Below are 24,264 nucleotides of genomic sequence, written 5' to 3' on the forward strand. Positions count from 1 at the left end.
AACTGCTGTAGGTATGCTTGAAATAGTATTCTCATTAACATTAAAAAATTTTTTTACAGTACAAATTTAAATAATCCTGCTTCTTAAGGTTGGAGTACTTTGACCTTTGTGTAGATGTATTTTCATGGTTTTACTCAAAACTGGGTAAAGTTTTTCATCACTTATTCAAATTATTTTTGTCTTCGTTCCTCTCTTTAGAAACTTCAGGAACACTTATACTAATCTGAAATTGTCCAACAACTTACTGGTCTGTTCAGTTCAGTTCAGTTCTCTGTTGTGTCCCACTCTTTGCAACCTCATGGACTGCAGCACACCAGGTTTCAATGTCCATCACCAACCCCTGGAGGTTGCTCAAACTCATGACCACCCAACTGGTGATTCCATCTAACCATCTCATCTTCTGTTGTCCCCTTCTTCTCTTGTCTTCAATCTTTTCCAGCATCAGGTCTTTTCCAATGAATCAGGTAGCCAAAGTATTGGAGCTTCAGCTTTAGCATCAGTCTTTCCAACAAATACTTAGGACTGATACTGACACTCAGTTCAACAAAAGACTCACTGATACTCAGCTCATTTTTGTTGCTGTTGGAGCTTTTTTTCCTCTGAATTTTAATTGGGATAGTTTTTATTGCTACACTTTCAAAGTAACTTACTTTTTCTTTTACACAATGTTTAATTTGCTGTTAAAAACAGTCATTTTATTCTTATATCAAATATTGCACTTTTCATTTTAAGCAGCTTGTTTTTATTTCTGTCATGTCTATAGTTTATATACATAAGACATTTATGCCCATGTAAATGCCCATTCCTTGAGTTCTTCTTTGAATCACGTTTTAATAACTTACTGTTTCCCTTGTTAATTAATATATAAAATCAAATAATTGGCATTAGTTCATCTAATATTTGGATAGTAGGGATTTTTACCTATTTAAAAATTATCATTTAACAAAGTATAAGTGTAATATTCCATTGAGTGGACTTTTCTTAACTACTGCCCTATCGATGAATATTTGGATTTTTTTTTTTTTTTGCAATTACAAATTGACCATGTATTCTTCATGTACATGGCTTATTTATTCTACTTTAAAACTTTTATTTAGGAAAAGGTCCAAAATACATGTCAATCAGTTCAGTTCAGTTGCTCAGTCGTGTCCAACTCTGTGACCCCATGGACTGCAGCACGCCAGCCTCCCTGTCCATCACCAACTCCTGGAGTTTACTCAAACTCATGCCCATTGAGTCAGTGATGCCATCTAACCATTTCATCCTCTATCATCCCCTTCTCCTCCTGCCTTCAATCTTTCCCAACATCAGTTCAGTTCAGTTCAGTTCAGTTCAGTCGCTCAGTCATGTCCGACTCTTTGCGACCCCATGAACCACAGCACACCAGACCTCCCTGTCCATCACCAACTCCCAGAGTCCACCCAAACCCATGTCCATTGAGTCGGTGATGCCGTCCAACCATCTCATCCTCTGTTGTCCCCTTCTCCTCCTGCCCTCAATCTTTCCCAGCATCAGGGTCTTTTCAAATGAGTCAGCTCATTTGGCCAAAGTATTGGAGTTTCAGCTTCAACATCAGTCCTTCCAATGAACACCCAGGACTGATCTCTTTTAGGATGGTCAAGTCAAAGAAATAATCCTTTTTGAAGCTCATTATACAAATTGCTTAAATTGGACTTTAGTTATTAGTAACTCAACTTACTAGTATGGCTGACCATTTCTAACATATATTGTTAGTTGTAGTTATTTTTACTGTAAATATAATGTATTTTCAGTGTTAAGTAGCTCTGTTATGGAATATCTCAATTAAAAATTGAAGATGCATAATAGAATTTTTATTTTATTTTTTTGTTAACTATAGCAGTTAATAATCAAAAACTTAATAAACTCTGAGCTTGCTAGTTTAATATTTTTAAAGTTGGTGCTTCTGTAGGACCTTCTGGAACTAGGCTCTTGCTGTAGGCACTTTCTATCTTTATAAAGGTCTCATTTAAAATGATTTAAAGTTACCAGGGGCATGTATGTCATAAAGAATCATTTCTGAAATTAAAATAAATAGTTAAGTAATGCCAAGTGAGTTCCTGTGAATATATGTTTGAATGTATGTGTATTTTTCATTTGGTAAAATTTCTTTAAATAATAATTCTTTACCTTTTATGTCTAATAGTAGTCAGAGAAGTTGCATGAGAAAAAAAAGATCTTCAGTATCAGTCAACTGCCTTCCATTTCACAGTCCTCACCTATTGACTTGTCATCACCTATATAGTTCAGAAGCTACTTACCCCTCACAATATTTTAAATGTAACTTTGTTGATATTTCTATTAATGCTTTTGATCTAATTGAAACTTAATTATTGTAATATTGTTATTTTAGAATTAGATTGAAATCCAAAACAAATTAAGTAGAAATGACAATCAGTGCTCTTAAAGTAAACTGAAAATTGGAACTGGAACTTAATCAAAATTTACAATTGAAAATCATTACTTTGGATTGTACTCAAGTTGAAAAATAGATCTATTTATAAACTTGTGGAGAGACAGTTACATCACCTGGCTGTTTATTTATTATATTTACATACCTTTACTAAAAACGTTTATTAAGTATCTGTTGTGTGTCAGACTAAATATTGGTAAGTGGTATTGGTAAATAAAAATATAAGTATCATGTTGTTTTTGCCTTGAAGGCAGTTTAGATATGCTGGTAAAATAGTTTCACAGAATTAGAAAATGGGAAGGACCAACTCCTTCTGGCTGAAGAGAGGTTCATAAATAAGCGCATGTTTTATTTGATCTGAAAAATGGTTATATTAACATTTCTGAGGTGAGGGGAAAAGTGCCAGGCAGAAAAGCAAAAAAGCAAAAGAGAAAGATTTTACCCTGTGTTTATGGAAGAAGGCACAGTCTACATAAGTTCTGTAAAGAAATAAATACAATGAGAGATTTGATGGAGAGAAATTAGATTTGGATCAAATAATGCAAAATCAGTGTGGATATTATAGTATTTTGACCTTTTCCTACAGGGAATTTTAGGGCCTTGAAGGAGATAACTTTATCTGCAAAACTGATAGCACAGTAGAAACTATTGCACGTAAGTTAATTAGGAAGCTCTTACAATAATATTAATAAAAACTCTAGTAGTTAGAATTAAGATGATGAAATGGATTAAAGAACTGTGATAGGTAGAATTTTAGAATGAAATAGAAAGAAGAATTTTCCAAACTCTTGGTAGTTAATATCAGGTCCTGGCTTTCATATCATTTTATCAGGCATAACTTTATAAAAATATCAATTTCGACTATAATTACTGTTATTACGATTATTAGTATTGATATTTGGTATTGTGACAGGGTAGATGTCCATGGGATGAGGCCAAAAATTAAAAAAAAAAAAAATAATAAAGCAAGTAAGTAAATAAATACACAAATGACTGTGTACCTTCGCTTTATAGAAATCATTACAAAATAAATAATTTTGAATTATTTTTCTCTCTGAGTGTTTTCTAAAGGAAGTGTTCATTAAAGGTCTATTGTTTCTTGAAGTATATTGGATACATTCAAGTTTTTTCATTTACATTACCAAATTTACCACACACTTCTCAAATAAACTTTTTATAGTGAATTAATAGACTTTGTATGTAGAACAGCTTTAAATTTACAGAAAAATTGAGCACAGTAGAGAGGTTGTCTCTCCCATATTTAGGGAGATTGTCTCTCCCTATTTCCCCTACTAATAGCATCATGCATTGGAATGATATATTTGATACAATTAATTATTGTCATATCATATTTAAAGTTCACTTTATCACTGGTTTTATCATTATAATTTTTGAAAATAAGCAAATAAAATTTACAAAATATATCTACCTATGTGAGATGTATTCAGTCTCACTCTGACATAGAACCATGACACCATCCTTAGGTATTTCTATAAGTAAATCAGCAGGTAATTCTCATTTCACACATTTAAGTGCTATTCCTCAATTGGGTTACTTTGGTGGCTCAGTGGTAAAAACCCACCTGCTAAGGCAGGAGACATAGGTTCGATCTCTGATCCAGGAAGGAAGGGGCAACCCACTCCAGCATTCTTGCCTGGGAAATCCCATGGACAGAGGAACCTGGCAGGCTACATACAGTCCATGGGGTCACAATGACAATGAGTTGGGCATGACTTAGCAACTGAGCAACAGCAACAACATTCAATTACTGAATATAATTTCTTTAAGTTGCTTTATTTAGAATATTAAATTAGCCAAAACAAAATATTATCAGTAACCATTAATTAAAAGATAACTGCAAATTGTAACATTTATAATAATGGCAATAAAAATAACAGTAGTGCTAACAACAATTATGCCTAATTTTTTTTTGAGAACTAACTTGTTACCAGATATTTGTACTTTATATACATTCCTTCATTTGAGTCTCTTAATATCATAAAGATCTAGTTTTGGTATCTCTATTTTATAGGTAACAGAAGTAATATAAAAATTTTAAAAATTGAGTATTATACAGCTAGTACACTACAGAAGAGGGATTGGATACAAAACTATCTGATTCCAAAAAAAAAAAAAACCATTACTCTCTAACCACAACTTATGTTTGCTTTTTCCCTTGTGCCAACCCTCAAAACTTCCTAAGTTACTCTTCTGCAAACAAGAAGAAAGTGGATGAAATTTTATTTTTTATAACTTGTGAAGGTAATATCATAATATTGAATAGTAAAGATTTTAAATGAGCAAAATGAATGCTGGATGTGATCCAAAGTATACTAAATATTGCCTAATTTCTATATAAAGACTTTAAAATAAAAAAGTGGTTCAAACAAGTTATCCTTTATAATAACTTACTTGAAACTTACAGTTTTTCTTTTTTAAATATACTTAAAATTCTTTATAAAATATTTCAGTGTATGAGCACCTATGCTGGAAAGGACCAAGTCTTCCACAACTGAAAACAACATTTATTTATATATGGATCATTTATTCCATTTGCCCAGACATGACTGTTGGCATTGTTTCTCTGTAAACAACCAGAAATACTTTGCCAATCTCAAAAAAAGTGGTTAATTTTTACTTATTAGTGATAAATTTCTGCAAAATGATAAATCATCTCTCTATCATGTATGTTTCTGTAAGTAATATAAACATATTTTAATGATACACAGAGAAAAATAACCATCACAAAAATTTTTGGTAGGTTAGTGTTAGGAAGCATTTAACAGGAGGCATCCTGTGTGCTGTTTTGGATCTGTCAGGAAACCTTTGGCCCTTATTAATTCCTGAATATTCAGGAATTAAGAGGAGAGGCAGGCCTTTCCCCAGGGCTAAGGAATCCAGGCATTTCCTTTGTTAGTTTCTCGTTATAGTGATAAGTACCCTCTTCTCTCTTTAATAGGGATCGCCTTGTGTTTTGTAAGTCTGGAATTTTAATCTTTATCTTTGCTGAGACTAACTACCTTGTAACACAGTATATATGCCCACTCCATGTTGATTAAAACACCTTTGCTCCATCAGAGCTTTGGTCCCCGTTTCTTTCTTTCTTTCTTTCTCTTCCTCTCCTTCTCTCTCTATTTCTGGCTGATTCCCTGAAACGTGAAAGCCAGCTGCATAACCCAGGGAATATTAATGTCTTTCCTTCTTTCACTTTCTCATCATCGACTCCCGACTACCAGGTTCCGGTCCATTAAAGGACCAACAGGTTAGCAAGCTAGAGTCTGAGAGCATTTAAAAATATTTGGGAAAGTATTTTTTGCAGTCATAAAATTAAAATAAGCTTGTGTAAGTGTTTAAAGGCCTCAACTATCCAATAATAAGTCAATAATTAATTCCTGTGATTAATAAAATAAAAAACAGCTGCATAAGCATGTGAGTGTGATTGTAAAAGGAAACATCTCAGAAATATAAATGTTCTTAACTTTTCAATGAGGTAGAGGGAAATATATGAAACATACATTAAGAGACAATTAGGTTTATTAAAAGCATTTCAGGTCTATCAGGTTTTGTACTTAAGTTTTTAAAGTGCAGTCTTTAATAAATTGTTAAATATACTTAACAAATGTATCTTAAAAGACACATTAAATAGTGTGTAAATTGTACCCATCTATGTCCTAAAGTTTCTGAGAGATAATTGTAGCTATGATTTATTATGAAAGAAGTTCAGTGATTATGTTAAGGACTGTGGTTATTACGTAAGGGTGAATATCTACGTGTGTGCTAAGTTGCTTCAGTCGTGACCGACTCTTTGAGACCCTGTGGACTGTAGTCCACCAGACTCCTCTGTCCATGGGATTCTCCAGGCAAGAATACTGGAGTGGGTTGCCATACCCTCCTCCAGGGGATCTTTCCAACCCAGGGATCAAACCTGGGTCTCTTGTGGCTCCCGCATTTAGGTGGGTTCTTTTACCACTGAGCCACTGGGGAAGCCCTAAGGGTGAATGTAAGACTTCACTATTTAGAAAAAGAACCAGAGGAAATAAAAGATAAGACTTAACAACATGTTTCTACCTGCATAAACAATGGAGAGCTACAAAAGGATTCATAGCAGAGTTCACATCTGAGAGAAGTCTTAAAGGATAAGATTTCAAGAGCTGAACTAGGTATGGAAAGACTATTTTATGGAAGATAAAAAAAAAAAAAGCCTTGTAGGAGCAGGCAGATTTAAATACTATTGAAGAAATGGTTAGAAAGAAAGGTTAAGTCAGTTAGGAAGATATTTTGAAAATTTGAGAGGGTAATATTACTTGCAAAAAAACAAAATTGCTATCATTCACTCATTGAAAACCAACATATTACAGTAAGTGTCAGTCACTGCAGTTATCAAATCACAGTGTATTGTGGGAATAGAGATTAATAAACAGACCATTAAGTTGTCCTTTAGTAAATCCTACAGTAAGTGCAAGTTCTTTTAAAGGACATAGGAACATATGGGGGAGTCACCATTGTAAGATATTCAGAAGAAGATATAAAGGAAGTTACAACTAAGCTCATATAAATAGCTGGAAAAACATTATTCAAAATAGCAGAAACAGCATATGCAAAGTATAGAAGCTAACAGTGATCATACTACAAGAAAATCTTTATATATGCCAGAAAACTGAGAATAAAAAATAGAGAGTGCTTTGGCAAAAAGAAAATTAAATTCATGGACTTTAGTATTAGATAGATCATGATCCAGATCCTATGACTTAATAATTAGTTGTTAAACCTTAGCCAAGTTAATTAACTTCTCTTAACTTAAATTGTTCTTCTGTAGAATGGCGATAATAATTAAATATGGAGATAATAATTAAAGATTTATTGAGCATGGCTCCACAAATCAGAACAAGACCCTGTATCCCCCTCAGTCAATCTCTCCCAACAGGAAGCTCCCATAAGCCCCTTATCCTTCTCCATCAGAGGGCAGAAAGAATGAAAACCACAATCACAGCAAACTAACCAATCTGGTCACAAGGACCACAGCCTTGTCTAACTCAATGAAACTATGAGCCAAGCCGTGTAGGGTCACCAAGACAGAAAAGTCAGGGTGGAGAGTTCTGACAAAATGTCGTCCACTGCAGAAGGGAATGCAAACCACGTTAGTATTCTTGCCATGAGAACCCCATTAATAGTATGAAAAGGTACAAAGTTAAGACACTGAAAGATGAACTCCCAAGGTCGGTAGGTGCTCAGTGTGCTATCAGAGATCAGTGGGGAAATAACTCCAGAAGTAATGAAGAGACAGAACCAAAGCAAAAACAAAACCCAGCTGTGGATGTGACTGGTGATGGAAGGAAAGTCTGAGGCTATAAAGAGCAATATTGTATAGGTACCTGGAATGTTACATCCATGAATCAAGGCAAATTGGAACTGGTCAAGCAGGAGATGGCAAGAGTGAACAGCATTTTAGGAATCAGCAAAATAAAATGAACTGGAATGGGTGAATTTAACTCAGATGACCATTACATCCACTACTGTGGGCAAGAATCTGTTAAAAGAAATGGAATAGCCCTCATAGTCAACAAAAGTGTCCAAAATGCAGTACTTGGGTGCAATCTCAAAAACAACAGAATAAACTGTTCGTTTCCAAGGCAAACATTCAATATCACAGTAATCCAAGTCTATGCCCTGACCAGTAATGCTGAAGAAGCTGAAGCTGAATGGTTCTATGAAGACCTACAAGACCTTCTAGAACTAACCCCACAAAAGATGTCCTTTTCATTTTATAGGAGACTGGAATGAAAACATAGGAAATCAAGAGATACCTGGAGTAACAGGCAAATTTGGCCTTGAAGTACAAAACAAAGTAGGTCAAAGGCTAACAGAGTTTTGCCAAGAGAATGCACTTGTTGTAGCAAAGACCCTCTTCCAACAACACAAGACACATGGACATCACCAGATTGTCAATACCAAAATCAGATTGATTATATTCTTTGCAGCCAAGGATGGAGAAGTCTATCCAGTCAGCAGACACTAGATGGGAAGCTGACTGTGGCTCAGATCATGAATTCCTGATTGCCAAATTCAGGCTTAAACTGAAGAAAGTAGGGCAAACCACTAGACCATTCAGGTATGACCTAAATCAAATCCCTTATGATTATATAGTGGAAGTGACAAATAGATTCAAGGGATTAGATCTGATAAGCAGAGCACCTGAAGAACTATGGATGCAGGCCTGTGACATTGTACAGGAGGCAGTGATCAAGACCATCCCCAAGAAAAAGAAATGCAAAAAGGTACAATGGTTGTCTGAGGAGGCCTTACTAATAGCTGAGAAAAGAAGAAAAGTGAAAGGCAAAGGAGAAAAGGAAATATAAACCTATTTGAAAGCAGAGTTCTAAAGAATAGCAAAGAGAGATTTTAAAAAAAGCCATCCTCAGTGATCAATGCAAAGAAATAGAGGAAAACAACAGAATGGGAAAGACTAGAGACCTCTTCAAGAAATTTAGAGATACCAAGGGAATATTTGATGTAAAGATGGGCACCATAAAGGACAGAAATGGTATAGATGTAACAGAAGCAGAAGATAAAAAGAAGAGGTGGCAAGAGTACACAGTACACAAAAAAATATCTTCATGACCCAGACAACCACGATGGTATGATCACTCACCTAGAGTCAGACACCCTGGAACGTGAAATCAAGTTGGCCTTAGGAAGCATCACTATGAACAAAGCTAGTGGAGGTGATGGAATTCCAGTTGAGATATCTCAAATCCTAAAAGATGATTCTCTGAAAGTGTTACACTCAGTATACCAGCAAATTTAGAAAACTCAGCAGTGACCACAGGAATGGAAAAGGTCAGTTTTCATTCCAATCCCAAAGAAAGGCAATGCTAAAGAATGCTCAACCTACTGTACAATTGCAATCATCTCATACACTAGTAAAGTAATGCTCAAAATTCCTCAAGCCATGCTTCAAAGGTACATAAACTGTGAAATTCCAGATATTCAAGCTGGATTTAGAAAAGGCAGAGGAACCAGAGATCAAATTGCCAACATGTGTTGGATCATCAAAAAGCAAAAGAGTTCCAGAAAAACATATATTTCTGCTTTATTGATTATGCCAAAGCCTTTGACTGTGTGGATCACAACAAACTATGGAAAATGCTTAAAGCGATGGGAATACCAGACCACCTGACCTGCCTCTTGAGAAATCTGTACATAGGTCAGGAAGCAACAGTTAGAACTGGACATGGAACAACAGACTGGTTCCAAATTGGTAAAGGAGTAAGTTAATGGTGTATATTGTTACCCTACTTATTTAACTTATATGCAGAGTACATCATAAGAAATGCTAAGCTAGATGAAGCACAAGCTGGAATCAAGATTGCTGGGAGAAATATCAATAACCTCAGATATGCAGATGACACCACCCTTATGGCAGAAAGCAAAGAAGAACTAGAGCCTCTTGATGAAAGTGAAAGAAGAGAGTGAAAAAATTGGCTTAAAAGTCAACATTCAGAAAGCTAAGATCATGGCACCCGGTCCCAATACTTCAATGCAAATAGATGGGGAAACAATGGAAACAGTGACAGACTATTTTGGGGGGGTGGCTCCAAAATCACTGCAGATGGTGACTGCAGCCATGAAATTAAAAGACCCTTGGTCCTTGGAAGAAAAGCTATGACCAACCTAGACAGCTTATTAAAAAGCAGAGCCATTTACTTAGCTAACAAACACCCATCTAGTCAAAGCTATGGTTTTCCAGTTGTCTTGAATGGGTGTGAGAGTTGGACTATAGAAAAAGTTGAGTGCCAAAGAATTGATGCTTTTGAACTGTGGTGTTGGGGAAAACTGAGTGTCCCTTGGACAAGGAGATACAACTAGTCTATTCTAAAGGAATTCAGTCCTGAATATTCATTGGAAGCACTGATGTTGAAGCTGAAACCCAATACTTTAACTCATTTAAAAAGACCCTGATGCTGGGGAAGACTGAAGGCAGGAGGAGAAGGGGAAGATAGAGGATGAGATGGTTGGATAACATCACTGATTCTATGGCCCTGAGTTTGAGTAAGCTCCGGGAGTTGGTAATGGACAGGGAAGCCTGGCATGCTGCAGTCCATATCATCGCAAGAGCAACTGAACTGAACTGAACTGAAGTGCCAGAGGAATAAAAGTGGTAGTAGTGGTTGTTATGAACTCTCTATGCATGGGGACCTTGTCTATCGGTCATTGCATTAGTAATATGTTGAATAGTACCTGACACATAGTAAGTTATTAATTAGTGTTTTGGAATAATTTAATGTTGTTGCTGTTATTTTCACAGAATCCAAGGAAATAGACTTCTGATACAGAGGATAGCTAAGTATTTTAAATGCACCCATATGAGAACAATCCTTAAATATCATTTTCTTGGATTATGAAACAAGTAAGTGGGACTTCCCTGGTGGTTTAGAGGCTAAGACTTAGCTTTTCCAATGCAGGGAATTTGAGGGCTTGAGACACACTGTATTTATTTAACCAAATAAGTTTATTTTGTTAACGTTACATGATAAAAAGGGTTACTTTGCTGGAGTTGTGAATGTCAGTAGAGAGGGGATATAACTGGCATTTGAATGACTGAGATCAGTCCCATGGGCTCCAAGTACCAGAAGCAATATATGAAACATGTTTTTCATGTTGTACTGACCGATCTGCAATTCCCTTCTCCAAGATTGAAGACTAAGGATGTAGTCCATATCTTTCCCTTAGAGGAAGATGTGTGCCATGTGACACAAAAAGACTAGATAACTAAACACTGCTAACTTGCTGAAGTCCCATACACCTAAGTGTATGCATAATTGAAGCTTATTCAGTGAAGAAATTGTTTCACAAGCAAAACAATATGACAATAGTTTCACAGAGAAGTAGAAGATCAGGAGTCAGCAAGCTATTCTTTTTTTTTTCCTGTGAAGTTCAGTTCAGTTCAGTTTAGTTGCTCAGTCGTGTCTGACTCCTTGCGACCTCATGAATCGTAGCACGCCAGGCCTCCTTGTACATCACCAACTCCCGGAGTCTACCCAAACTCATGTCCATCGAGTCGGTGATGCCATCCAGCCATCTCATTCTCTGGCGTCCCCTTCTCCTCCTGCCCCCAATCCTTCCCAGCATCAGGGACTTTTCCAATGAGTCAACTCTTCACATGAGGTGGCCAAGGTATTGGAGATTCAGCTTCAGCGTCAGTCCTTCCAATGAACACCTAGGACTGATCTCCTTTAGAATGGACTGGTTGGATCTTCATGCAGTCCAAGGGACTCTCAAGAGTCTTCTCCAACACCACAGTTCTAAAACATCAATTCTTCAGCTCTCAGCTTTCCTCACAGTCCAACTCTCACATCCACACATAACCCCTGGAAAAACCATAACCTTGACTAGATGGACCTTTGTTGGCAAAGTAATGTCTCTTCTGTTTAATATGCTATCTACGTTGGTCATAACTTTCCTTCCAAGGAGTAAGCGTCTTTTAATTTCATGGCTGCAATCACCATCTGCAGTGATTTTGGAACTCCCCAAAATAAAGTCAGACACTGTTTCCACTGTTTACCCATCTATTGCCATGAAGTGATGGGTCCAGATGCCATGATCTTAGTCTTCTGAATGTTGAGCTTTAAGCCAACTTTTTCACTCTCCTCCTACACTTTCATCAAGAGGCTCTTTAGTTCCTCTTCACTTTCTGCCATAAAGGTGGTGTCATCTGCATATCTGAAGTTATAGATATTCCTCCCAGCAATCTTGATTCCAGCTTGTGCTTCATCCAGTCCAGCATTTCTCATTATGTATTCTGCACAGAAATTAAATAAGCAGGGTGACAATATACAGCCTTGACGTACTCCTTTTCCTATTTGGAACCAGTCTGTTTTTCCATGTCCAGTTCTAACTGTTGCTTCCTGACCTGCAAACAGGTTTCTCAAGAGGCAGGTCAGATGGTCTGGTATTCCCATCTCTTTAAGAATTTTCCACAGTTTATTGTGATCCACACAGTCAAAGGCTTTGGCATAGTCAATAAAGCAGAAATAGATGTTTTTCTGGATCTCTCTTGCTTTTTCGATGATCCAGAAGGTGTTGGCAATTTGATCTCTGGTTCCTCTGCCTTTTCTAAATCCAGCTTGAACATCTGAAAGTTCATGGTTCACATATTGCTGAAGCCTGTCTTGGAGAATTTTGAGCATTACTTTACTAGTGTGTGAGGTGTGTACAATTGTGTGGTAGTTCGAGCATTCTTTGGCATTGCTTTCTTTGAAGAGCCACAGAATAGTTTAGGCTCCATGAGTCAAAAGGTATCTGTTCTGACTATTTAATTCTATTTTAGACCAGGGATTCTCAGTCCCGGGGTCATGAACTGGTACTGTTCCATGGACTTTTAGGAAACAAGCCTCACAGAAGGAGGTAAGCAGCAGGCAAACAAGCAAAGCTTCATCTCTTGGACACTCAGCTTTGCTCACATTGCTGCCTGATTCCACTTCCTGTCAGGTTAGTTGGGGCGTTAGATTTTCAGAGGAGCAGGAATTTTATTGCACTTGAATGAATCATCCCGAAATCATCAACCCCACCCTACCCTGGGTCCATGGAAAAACTGTCTTACATGAAACCAGTCCCTGGTGCCGAAAAGGTTGGGGATTGCTACTCTAGACAGAAAATTGCCAAAGCAATGCACATGCAAATAAATACGAATGTGTATCAATAAAAAATGTATTTGCATAAAAATTTAAGTAGAGAGAGGAATATAACTCTTGTACTGGATACAGTCCAGGTACCTTGGTTTCCTTGCCCAGACACTAAATACTATTTGTGCACTATCTCATTTAATGTTCATATCTATAGGAAGTAGATATTTGTATTTCTAATTTAAAATAAGGAAACTGAGGAATAGATTGGTTGAACAAAATGCTATTCAGGTAATAACAGTAGATCTAGAATTTGTAACCATATTTTCTTGACATTCTAATCATATTTATTAGTCTCCTGGTCAAGTGCTTATATTAGTCAAGATTAATTTCATCTCCAAATAACCAAGATCACAGAATAACAGCAGTTTTAAAAAATCACACATTAAGTCAGAAATTTGCCCCAAGACTGAAGTGGAAGCTCACAATGACAAGAATTATACATTTCTTTCATCTTGCCACTCTGCAGTCCTCATCAGTAACCTTCCAACTTGCAATTTAGGATTCCTACTCAAGTTCCAGCTCTCATATCCATATTACAATCAAAATGTAAGAAAAAGGGGAAAAAGAGAGAAGGGCAATGCTATTTGTACTAATGAATTTTTTCCATGGTATATACAATATTTCCATTTTCCTATGATTACAACCAACAAGCCTGGGAAATAGTCTTTATTCCACACAACTATATGTTCAGATTAAAAACACACACTATGTAGCTATAGAAGACGGGAAGAGTTGAAACGGGAGAACTGGCAGATGATGACGGTGCTGTATATGGGTTTTACACAGGCTCTGCTATCTACTCTACACTTTAGTCTGATGAAAAAGACTCAGGTGTGTTAAATAATTTTCCTAAACTTTCCTGCTACCAAATCCAGCTAAGTACTATCTTCATTCCATATACTTTTCACTAGAGGAGTAATTTTTAAATATTTAGGAATTTTGAAAGTGACCTGAGGATCTGACAAAAGCTATATTTCACAGAAAAACACTTATACTAGTCAGACTTCTCTCAAAACTCCTGAGGGCACAATCTTTGAAACCAAAAAATAGGATATTATAGCAGTGACTCTTACAACAGTGTTAAAAAAAAAGAATAACTTGTTTCCTACAGCTTAATCAGAAGTTGTGTTGAGACACTGGAGATGGATATATCTACATCTATCTATTCCTAGGCTGCAGGCCTATAGTAGCAAGCCTCCAGGTGATATAGAGATTATTAAAGAACTATCAAGAAACCTGAACTCGATCTTGCTCCTAAAATTCTCTCAAATGCAAATTATTTTAAAACATGACCTCATATTTTAGTGCACCTTATTTCTTCAATGCTTTTGTACAATTTTTAAAAAGTGTTCCTAATATGCACCATTTTAGGTGTGTGGCATGTATGTGTATCTGTGTATGGAATGTGAAAAAAACAACTAGCCCTCTAACTTTCAAACATTTCTGAGAAATAAAAACATTCTAATTATTATCTATGTTTTTAAAATTAGGAAATTGAAGAAGGTGTAGATGGAAAGAAATAGCTTAACCTTGATCTCAAAAGTAAGTGAATCAATACTAAATTTTTAGCTCAGTCAATGGTTTGCTTCTACATTAAAAGCAGGTCAAATACTAAATTGTTGTACTTTCCCTTATAAATTATAAGATAAATTATTTAGAGGTATTCAAGAAAGCATGTAAGCAGTTAGCATTAGTCTATGTTGGGGGAAAAATCTATATGCAAATAAGAAATTTACAGAGAAATTTTATTGTAAACACTGTAATTATCTTGGTAACATTCTACTACATCCGTTTTAAAACTGGGTCATAATTTTTCACTGAAGCAGGAAAGCATTACTTCTTTTTCCTTCCTTTAGGATACAGATTAGTTCAGTCATCATTTTCTGACATTGCACTTACCCAGAGAAAATTAATGGGAATTAAGTGTAAAAGCTTTCCCACCCTCCAACCCCTCCACCCAACCCCCTGGAGTTCTTCCTTTTCACAGAAAATCATATGGAATTAAATAATGTTGGGGTTGGAAAGAGCCTTAAAGGTTACCTACTTTAACCACCTTTCTGAAGCATGTACTGAATACTTGATTATAAGGAATGACAGTTGTAGAAAATAGAATTTTAAGGAAAAAATAGTTAAGATTCTAGGATAGTTCCCATGTATAACAATAAAAGTAGAGGAAATATCATTAAAAAAAATTAATTTGTTAAGGCCAGAGAGTACCACAGTTTTCCTCTCCCATTTAAAACTATAGAGAGATTTTAGCAAACGACTAAGGATGATGATGAAAAGAAAAAGCCAAAAAACCTTGGGAGGCATCTGCCGCCCACTTAAGACAGAATGATTTGAAATCCTCACAAGGAATACATATGTTACATAACTTGTCCTATTTGTGACTTCTATATGTTGTTTATTTATTTATTTTTAAAATGGTGCTGGTGGTAGTAGGGGAGAAAGTACAAGGGAAGGCAAAGCAAGACACTGACAAAATAATAGTCAGAAAGGTAGATCGGGCCTTTTATGCTGATAAATCTTATGAGGGCAGTTTTCTCTTTCTTGTAGAAGGCTTCCCTTATTAGCTCAGTTGGTAAAGAATCCGCCTGCAATGCAGGAGACCCCATTTCAGTTCCGTGGTTGGGAAGATCCCCTGGAGAAGGGATAGGCTACCCACTCCAGTATTCTTGGGCTTCCCTTGTGGCTCAGCTGGTAAAGAACCTGCCTGCAAAGTGGGAGACCTGGGTTTGATCCCTGGGTCGGGAAGATCCCCTGAAGAAGGGAAAGGCCACCCACTCCAGTATTCTGGCCTTGAGAATTCCATGGACTACAGTCTATGGGGTTGCAAAGAATCGGACATGACTGAGCGACTTTCACAGATCTTATAATTTATCAATAAGTATTGTAGTCTCACATCTACATCCTAAAGATATTTAAATGAGAAATAAGTATACTTGGAATTGAAAATATATTTATTAAAAGTAATAGGAGTGCAAGTTTGTTATTGCCTTCTTATACCTGCCTTCTTCAAAGAGTACAAATGTACAATTTAAACAGGGTAAATGCCATATTCAGGCTTCCCTGGTGGCTCAGCAGAAAAGGACCTGCCTGCCAATGCAGAAGACATTTGATCCCTGGGTTGGGAAGACTCCCTGTAGGAGGAAATGGCAACCCACTCCAATATTCTTGACTAGAAACCCCACAGACAAAGGAGTCTGATGGGCTACAGTCCATGGGAGTCTCAAATGTGTTGGAGATGACTTAGTGATTAAACAACAACAAACTATCATATTCAGCTGGTAGAATCTTCAGACAATACTTTTATGCCCTAAGATAAAATTCGTACATTCTTCACTCTTATGTTACAGTACTCACATGTGCAGTTTCTATGTTTCTGTATGGTGCTGTGCTGTGCTTACTCACTAGTCATGTCCGACTCTTTGCGACCCCATGGACTGTAGCCCACCAGGCTCCTCTGTCCATTGGATTCTCCAGGAAAGAATACTGGAGTGGGTTGACATGCCCTTCTCCAGGGGATCTTCCTGACCCAGGGATCAAACCCACATCTTTTAAGTCTCCTGCATTGGCAGACGGGTTCTTTACCACTAGCACCAACTGGGAAGTACGTTTCTGTGTGGTAGTTATCTGTATTTGAGCATGGCTCTTTCAACAGATCAGTGGGTGTTGACACCTCATTTTATTCAATAATTCACCACCCTCACAGGTATCAAGAACACAGCAGAGAATGTATCAGCACTGAAAACCTTCCAAAGAAACTCTTGAAATTTGATTGTAAGATGCTTTGACAGATTAAGGAAGAGTAATAGAACATGAGAATTAGAGAAGATTTCACTGTACTAATTTTCTGGTTCCAAACTTTTGCCTGAACCATATTTATTAAACAGAAATCTTAATGTGTCAAGGAATTCCAAAGTTTCAGACATAAATTTGTTATTATCTACTCTATTTTATATCAGCTCCAAAAATATCTGAATAATATAGTTAAATAGCTAAACTTAAAACATACAAAAAGTGCTGGGGAATTATACTTTTATATCTTTTCTTCTCTCTAATTATCTACCAAAACTTTGACTCATGCAGGTGCCTAAACCTGATCCTATACCCATTCTCAGTTAATTCTGTCTGGAATTTCTGTTAGAGTTTTTCTTATACTTGGGAAAACTTTTTAAAGTTCTTTTAATATCTAATAAGTAGTAATATCTTTTAATATCTCTAATAAGTCTGTTGTAAGGATTAAATTATATCATCTTTAAAAATACTTAACCAAAAAAAAAAAAATACTTAGCCAGGTATCTGGAACATTAAAAAAATAAATAAATAAAGCTTGCTGTGCTGTGTGCTCAGTCACTCAGTCTTGTCTGACTCTTTGCTATCCTGCGGACTGTAGCCTGCCAGACTCCTCTGTCCATGGAGATTCTCCAGGCATGAATTCTGGAGTTGGTTGCCATGCCCTACTCCAGAGGATCTTCCCAACCCAGGGATCAAACCCAGATCTCTCCCATTGCAGGCAGATTCTTTACCATCTGAGCCACCAGGGAAGCCCAAGAATACTGATGTGGGTAGCCTATCCCTTTTCCAGAAGATCTTCCTGACCTAAGAATTGAATATGAGTCTCCTTCATTGGATTCCTTACCAGCTGAGCTAGCAGGGAAGTTTCCAATGAAGTTTATTTCTATTCTTACTACTGGCATCGATACAGCTATTGCTGTTGCTGCTGCTACTACTATTAGTGATTTTTAAGCCAGAAAATAGACACAGTTTTAGTCTTCTGGTTTGGAGGTAGAGTGCTACAATATTTATTTTCACTTATTTATTCTCTAAACCGTCCTCTTTGTATCTCTTTTAACTTTTCTCCAGGTTGAACCGTCAAGATCTATTAAATAAAAACTTGGCTTCAAGAGACTTCAGAGCAGAAGTACCTTTTCACTGGGTCTTTTATGGTCCTGAGTTCACATATTTAGCCCAGGCTGTCTAACTGGCTATGTTACATATAAGTCAGCAGTAACCAAAGCAGTCGAGAGTGTGCCACTTTTAGAATTGTTTAAAGATACAATTCACATTATTTTTGTGTAAATAAAGCATTTGGGAGAATTGCAGAGAGGGTATATGTCTGTATCTAAGTCAGAGGTTCTGAAACATCATGATTTTGCTATCCAGGGGACATTTGACAATATTTTTATATTCTTGGTTGTCAAAAGATAAAAGAGAGGTATGACTGTCATTTAGCGAATAGAAGCCAAAGATGATGCTAAACATACTACATTCACAAAACAGTCCTGCACCTAAAGAAATATATGGCCCACAATGTCAGTTGTGAAAACGTTGAGAGATTGGTCTAAGTTGAGGCATATCAAAAGAAAACATTATATAGGGAAGCTAGAGTTGAGAGCAGCTTCGAGTGGAAATCAACAGCTTCAGCTAAAATTTCTGGGGAAAAATATACGTTTTCAAAACCTGTAAAACTGTTGGGTCATTAGAGTAGCTACAAGATACTTCTCCACTAGAGTGAAATAAACTACATTGAAATTATGTCTGTGACATAATGAAAGGACAGATTTGGGAAAAAAAATAAAGGCATAGGAAAAGGAGGGGAGAATTAGAGGATGGAGAGAAAAGGTGGATAAAAATTATTGCCAAGATGGTGAAGGAAAAGATTCACCTTTCTCTTTGTCCCATATCTCACCTTTAAGAATGCTTTATGACTGTTTCAAAGTCCTGGAATGAGGGACCAGAACTCTGGGCTGGAATGTGCTTTCTCAATGACTAGTAGTCTGAGGCAACATTTGACTTCAGACAATGGAAAACCATCTCTTCATTCTGGAGAATGAATAACACCAATATTTGAATTCAAGCTCAACCACATGGAGTCTTGATTCTTTCTACTTCCTCTTGTGTACAGTAGGTCTCCTCCTTGTTTTTATCCACTAGCAACAGAAGAATCAAATTTTATTGATATTTATAAAATATCTGTTCAGTAATGAGGACCCCTAGGACCTTTTCCACTTCCAATTCTTCTAAAATCCATTTTCTTGGCCAGGACAACTCATATTCTATTGGATGATATCCAATAATATAGTCCCTCTTAAATGTGAGAAAGGAAGATAAATGTTGAGTAGCTATAATCCCACAAAGAAAATGAATGATAACTAGTGATCATCTAGTAAACTAATTGGTAACATATTCACTGAGAATGGAATCTATTGGGGATTAAATGTACATGTCGGGGGGTGGTGGTGCCCATCAAAAGAATTAGTCTACTTACAGTTTCTGCCCAAACCCAAACATTTTGATTCTGATATTACACCTTAATTATTTCTCTCTCTCTCTCTCTCTCTCTCTCTCTCTCTCTCTCTCTCTCTCTCTCTCTCTTTCCTTTTTCTATTGTATGGTGGTGGTTGTGGTGGCTTTAGTTGCTAAGCCATATCTGACTCTTGCAACCCCATGGACTGTAACCCACCAGGCTCCTCTGTCCATGGAATTTCCCTAGCAGGAATATGGGAGTGGGTTGCCATTTCCTTCTCTAGGGATTGAACCCCATCTCCTGCATTGCAGGTGTTCTCCTGCATTGGAGTTGGATTCTTTACTGACTGAATCACCAATATATGAATATATGTAAGTTCAATTTTACTCTTTATTGACTTGTTGGAAGGAAGAGAAACTATCATTAGAAAAATCAGAGATCTTTTTGCCCTTAACCACAGTGATAAAATGCTCCAAAAAACACACAAAAAGATTGCCAGACACCACTCAGCACACAATAAATCCCCTTTGAGAAATTTCTCTTTTGCTGCTGCACAGATATTATGGGTCTGGGGTTCCACCTTCAAGTGAAATCAAGAAAGGTGAGATGATATATGACTTTATTGATCACCACACAAAAATTTTTGTTGCATTAATTTTCACAAAACTCTCCTGCAGTTTCTAATCTCTGCAAATGTCAAAGTGATTTCAAAGTCACTAATTCAAAAGATAAACTCTAAACTAAAGATCAGCATGTGTAGAACCAAAAACAGAAGCAAATACCCCTATGATTATCTCCAGTTGTTTGATATGATTAATGCTATATTCAAATAGCCACAAAATATTTGGGAAGTACATGATAATTCTAGTCATTTATAAATTAGAGAGTACACTTTTAAATATGTTCCTTATTCATGAAGTTATTGCTCTAAAAGGCTTACTTTGATATTTTTCCTAAATGCTTACTGGCACTTTTTAGACTTCAGACATTCTTGAGAATTTTAATGGCAGTTTTTAAATGAAATTCATGACTTTATTCATGTATGCAAAATTTCCCATACTGGATATGAGCAGATACCTTGTGGAAAAAATGCCAATGTCTGAATATCCTGTGAATTAAATGGAAGAACAATCCTAATGGTAATTATCAATCATAAGGAACACAGAAAAATATCTTAAAATATAAAATGTCAACTGTAAGTTACAATTGACGAGCATGAATCTTATATGGTTGAGCCTTGCTTTAAATCACAACTTTGATTCATAAATATTTGTTCATTTATTCAACAAATATGCCCTGCATACAAGCACTGTGCTGCAAAACTACAGGCAGACTGCTTTAATTACTCTAAGCTTTATTTCATTACTTTAAAAAGTGGCTAATATTTTTTAGCCACTAGTCACTAAAAAGTGACTATGACATCTATATTAGTATTCATCACACAAGGACAAATAAAAGGAATATGAGTCCCATTTTGCAATGAATTTGTGATCAAATTCCCAAATCTTAGATTAAGAAACATCACCTATATTTTTTAAATGAGTTGATAATGATGGTGAAGAATTTATAACAGTTTTGCATTAGTAAATTTCTTCTATAAATCGAAGAGCAGTGTAACTCTAACAGAATGAATATCATTATTTTGGTGTAAGAATGTGGTTAAATCAAGTCCAATCTCTCCATACTGGTTGTAGAAGTACCTCATGCTTATGCTTCTTCTTAGTTTTAGAGTTTTGTTCTTTTTTTTTTTTTTTTTTTAAGCTCTGTAATATTTACCCTCATGAACCATCTAGTTTTCCAAATGTATACAGTGTACGAAGATGCTTCTATTGTGGAACAACTTTGAGTCTTATCCACAGGTTGGGTCAGAAGCAGCTGGAAGTTTTTCTTACTATGAAAAAAAAAATCCTGCAGTGTACTAGATGCCTGAATAAAGAATTTACTGGACCATCCTGTTCCTGGGTTAGAAATAAGTACATGGCATTCTATCTTAAGAATGCGCAATATAGGGCATCAGCATACTACCTCTTTATGCATGTAACACAACTCTTCTCCTTCCCACTGTTGAGTCAAATTGCATTTATTTACCGAGTTCAAGTAAAAGAAAGGGGAAAATATGTTATTTGCTGAAACTGTGGCCAGTGGTTTGAGACACACATTTAGGGTCCAACTGAGAACCGAGATACGATTGCAAGTGTTTCTTCCATCTTTGAGGCATATGTGTCAAATGCTTATTGAATACAATTTCTATTACTATGATATTAAAGGGTAGAACAGATTTTAGGGGACATGTACATAGATTTTGGCACCAGTGGAAGTCCGTGTTTATTAAATGAATGATTTTCATGTAAGGTAAAGGATAGCTCACTCAACTAAACATAAGTCATTTTTTACTATATGATTTCCTCCTGTAAATTGCTTTACCTTCTGAAGAAGTCAGTGTATGGAAGGGGACACTGACATTGGACTATATCATCAGAGTAGACCAAGGCTGACTGAGGTGTAGGATGATCAATGATCTAAGATGTGTCCTGGAGTAAAAGTCGTTGCCAAGCTAGCTGAGCAAATAAAATATGCTCCCCAGGACTTGACCTGGGAGTCAGGTCATGCTTGTTGGCAGCATGCCAGAAAGAAATAAACAAAGTGAAGCTGAATCATGTCAATGGCAGAACACAAGAAGGAAGATCTTCAAACTGCTGCAAGGTGAAGTCCCCAGAGCCACCTTTGGCTTTGGAAGCAGCAATACTAAGAGCACTGAATAAAATACTAGAACACTTTCTCAGTGGTGCCAAATAAATAAGGTGGATTCTTTACTGCTGAGCCACAGGGGAAGCGCCAACATTGGCCGTACAAAGGATATATAATGAACTTTAATGTATCATTTGTGATGTGTTTCTATCCATGGTGCTGCGTGCTTAGTTGCTCAGTCCTGTCTGACTTTTTGTGATACCTGGACTGTAGCCCACCAGGCTCCTCTGTCCATGGGGATCCTCCAGGCGAGAATATTGGAGTGGATTGCCTGCAATATTCTCCTGAGAAGAGAATATTCTCTTTCGAGACTCTGAGAAGATCCTCCAGAGGATCTTCCCAACTCAGGGATTGAACCCAGGTCTCCCACATTGCAGGTGGATTCATTACCATCTGAGCCACTGGGGAAGCCCAAGAGTACTGGAGTGGGTGGACTATACCTTCTGCAGTGGACCTTCCCAACCCAGGGATCAAACTGGGGTTTCCTAAACTGCAGGCAGATTCTTTAGCAGCTGAGATACCACGGAAGCAATCCATGGTGGGCTGAATGTAAACCAGAATTATCAGAGATAAACAAAACACACGCTAAGGCAGGCTCTCCAAATTATGCAGATTGTCCTTTCCAAAGGAAGGACAAGGTTTATTCTTATCAAAAGGGCTAAAGCAAGCTTGCCTTTCTGAATCATGAAAGATCTTAGAAACCACAGAACTCTGGTGTAGAAACAATTGTCTCCTCAAGATAACCAATGATATGATTTTTATCATAACATAAGGCAACCTAGAAACATTTCCAGATTACTAGGACCAGACATATTTCACTGTCAGAAAGTTATTCCTTATTTCATTATTTCATATTTCATTTCATTATTTCATATTTCATTCCTTATTTCATATATTCATTCCTTATTCCTGAAATCTGTCTGCCTGTTACCATTTATCCGTCCTTTCCTCTTAGGACGTTTGCGGACTTCTGATTAAGTCTTGGAGCTTCCCTGGTGGTTCAACAGTTAAGAATCTCCCTGTAATGCAGGAGACACTGGAGAAGAGACATGGGTTTAATTTCTGGATCAGGAAGATCCCCTGGAGGAGGAAATTCAACCCACTCCAGTATTCTTGTCTCGAAAATCCTATGGACAGAGGAGGATGGTGAGCTGCAGTCCATAAGGGTCACAAAGAGCTGAATATGACTGAACACAGCACAATTCAGTTTTACCACATGGACCTTAAGATCAGCTCTATACATTCCTGAAGTATTTTTCTGGGGTTATATATTCATGTCTCTTTTGCTCAAAGAACTAAGGCCAAATAAATTTATGTTCTGCTTTGAAGAAAAAAAGTGCAACTACTTGCCACAAATAAGGTCAATGATGAAAAGAGGAGGATTGTTCCTAAAATAATTTGGTTTCCTCAGAGTTCACTGAAATTCTCTATTTAATTTACACAGAAATAAATATAAAAACCTGATAAAGTTGTCCCCATCAGCATATGATAGATACCTCTTTCCTATATTATTCTTATACAAGTATGGATACAATAATTACTCGTAGTAACTATTACAATAAATATAAGGAGAAGCAGAACAACACTAAATTCTAGTGAATTTGAAAAATGCAGATGGGGGTAGATTTGAAAGATGATATCCAAAACTTTGGCTACCTGATGCAAAGAGCTGACTAATTGGAAAAGAATGTGATGCTGGGGAAGATTGAGGGCAAGAGAGGTGGGCAACAGAGGATGAGATGGTTGGACAGTATCATCAATTCAATGAACATCTGTTTCTGCTTTATTAACTATGCCAAAACCTTTGACTCTGTGAATCACAATAAACTGGAAAATTCTGAAAGAGATGGGAATACCAGACCGCCTGACCTGCCTGTTGAGAAATCTGTGTGCAGGTCAAGAAGCAACAGTTAGAACTGGACATGGAACAACAGACTGGTTCCAAATAGGAAAAGGAGTACATCAAGGCTATATATTGTCACCCTGTTTATTTAACTTATATGCAGAGTACATCATGAGAAACGCTGGGCTGGAAGAAGCACAAGCTAGAATCAAGATTGCCGGGAGAAATATTAATAACCTCAGATATGCAGATGACAGCACCCTTATGGCAGAAAGTGAAGAAGAACTAAAGAGCCTCTTGATGAAAG

The sequence above is a fragment of the Muntiacus reevesi genome, chromosome 10 (assembly GCF_963930625.1).
Source record: "Muntiacus reevesi chromosome 10, mMunRee1.1, whole genome shotgun sequence".
NCBI classification, from domain to species: Eukaryota; Metazoa; Chordata; class Mammalia; order Artiodactyla; family Cervidae; genus Muntiacus; species Muntiacus reevesi.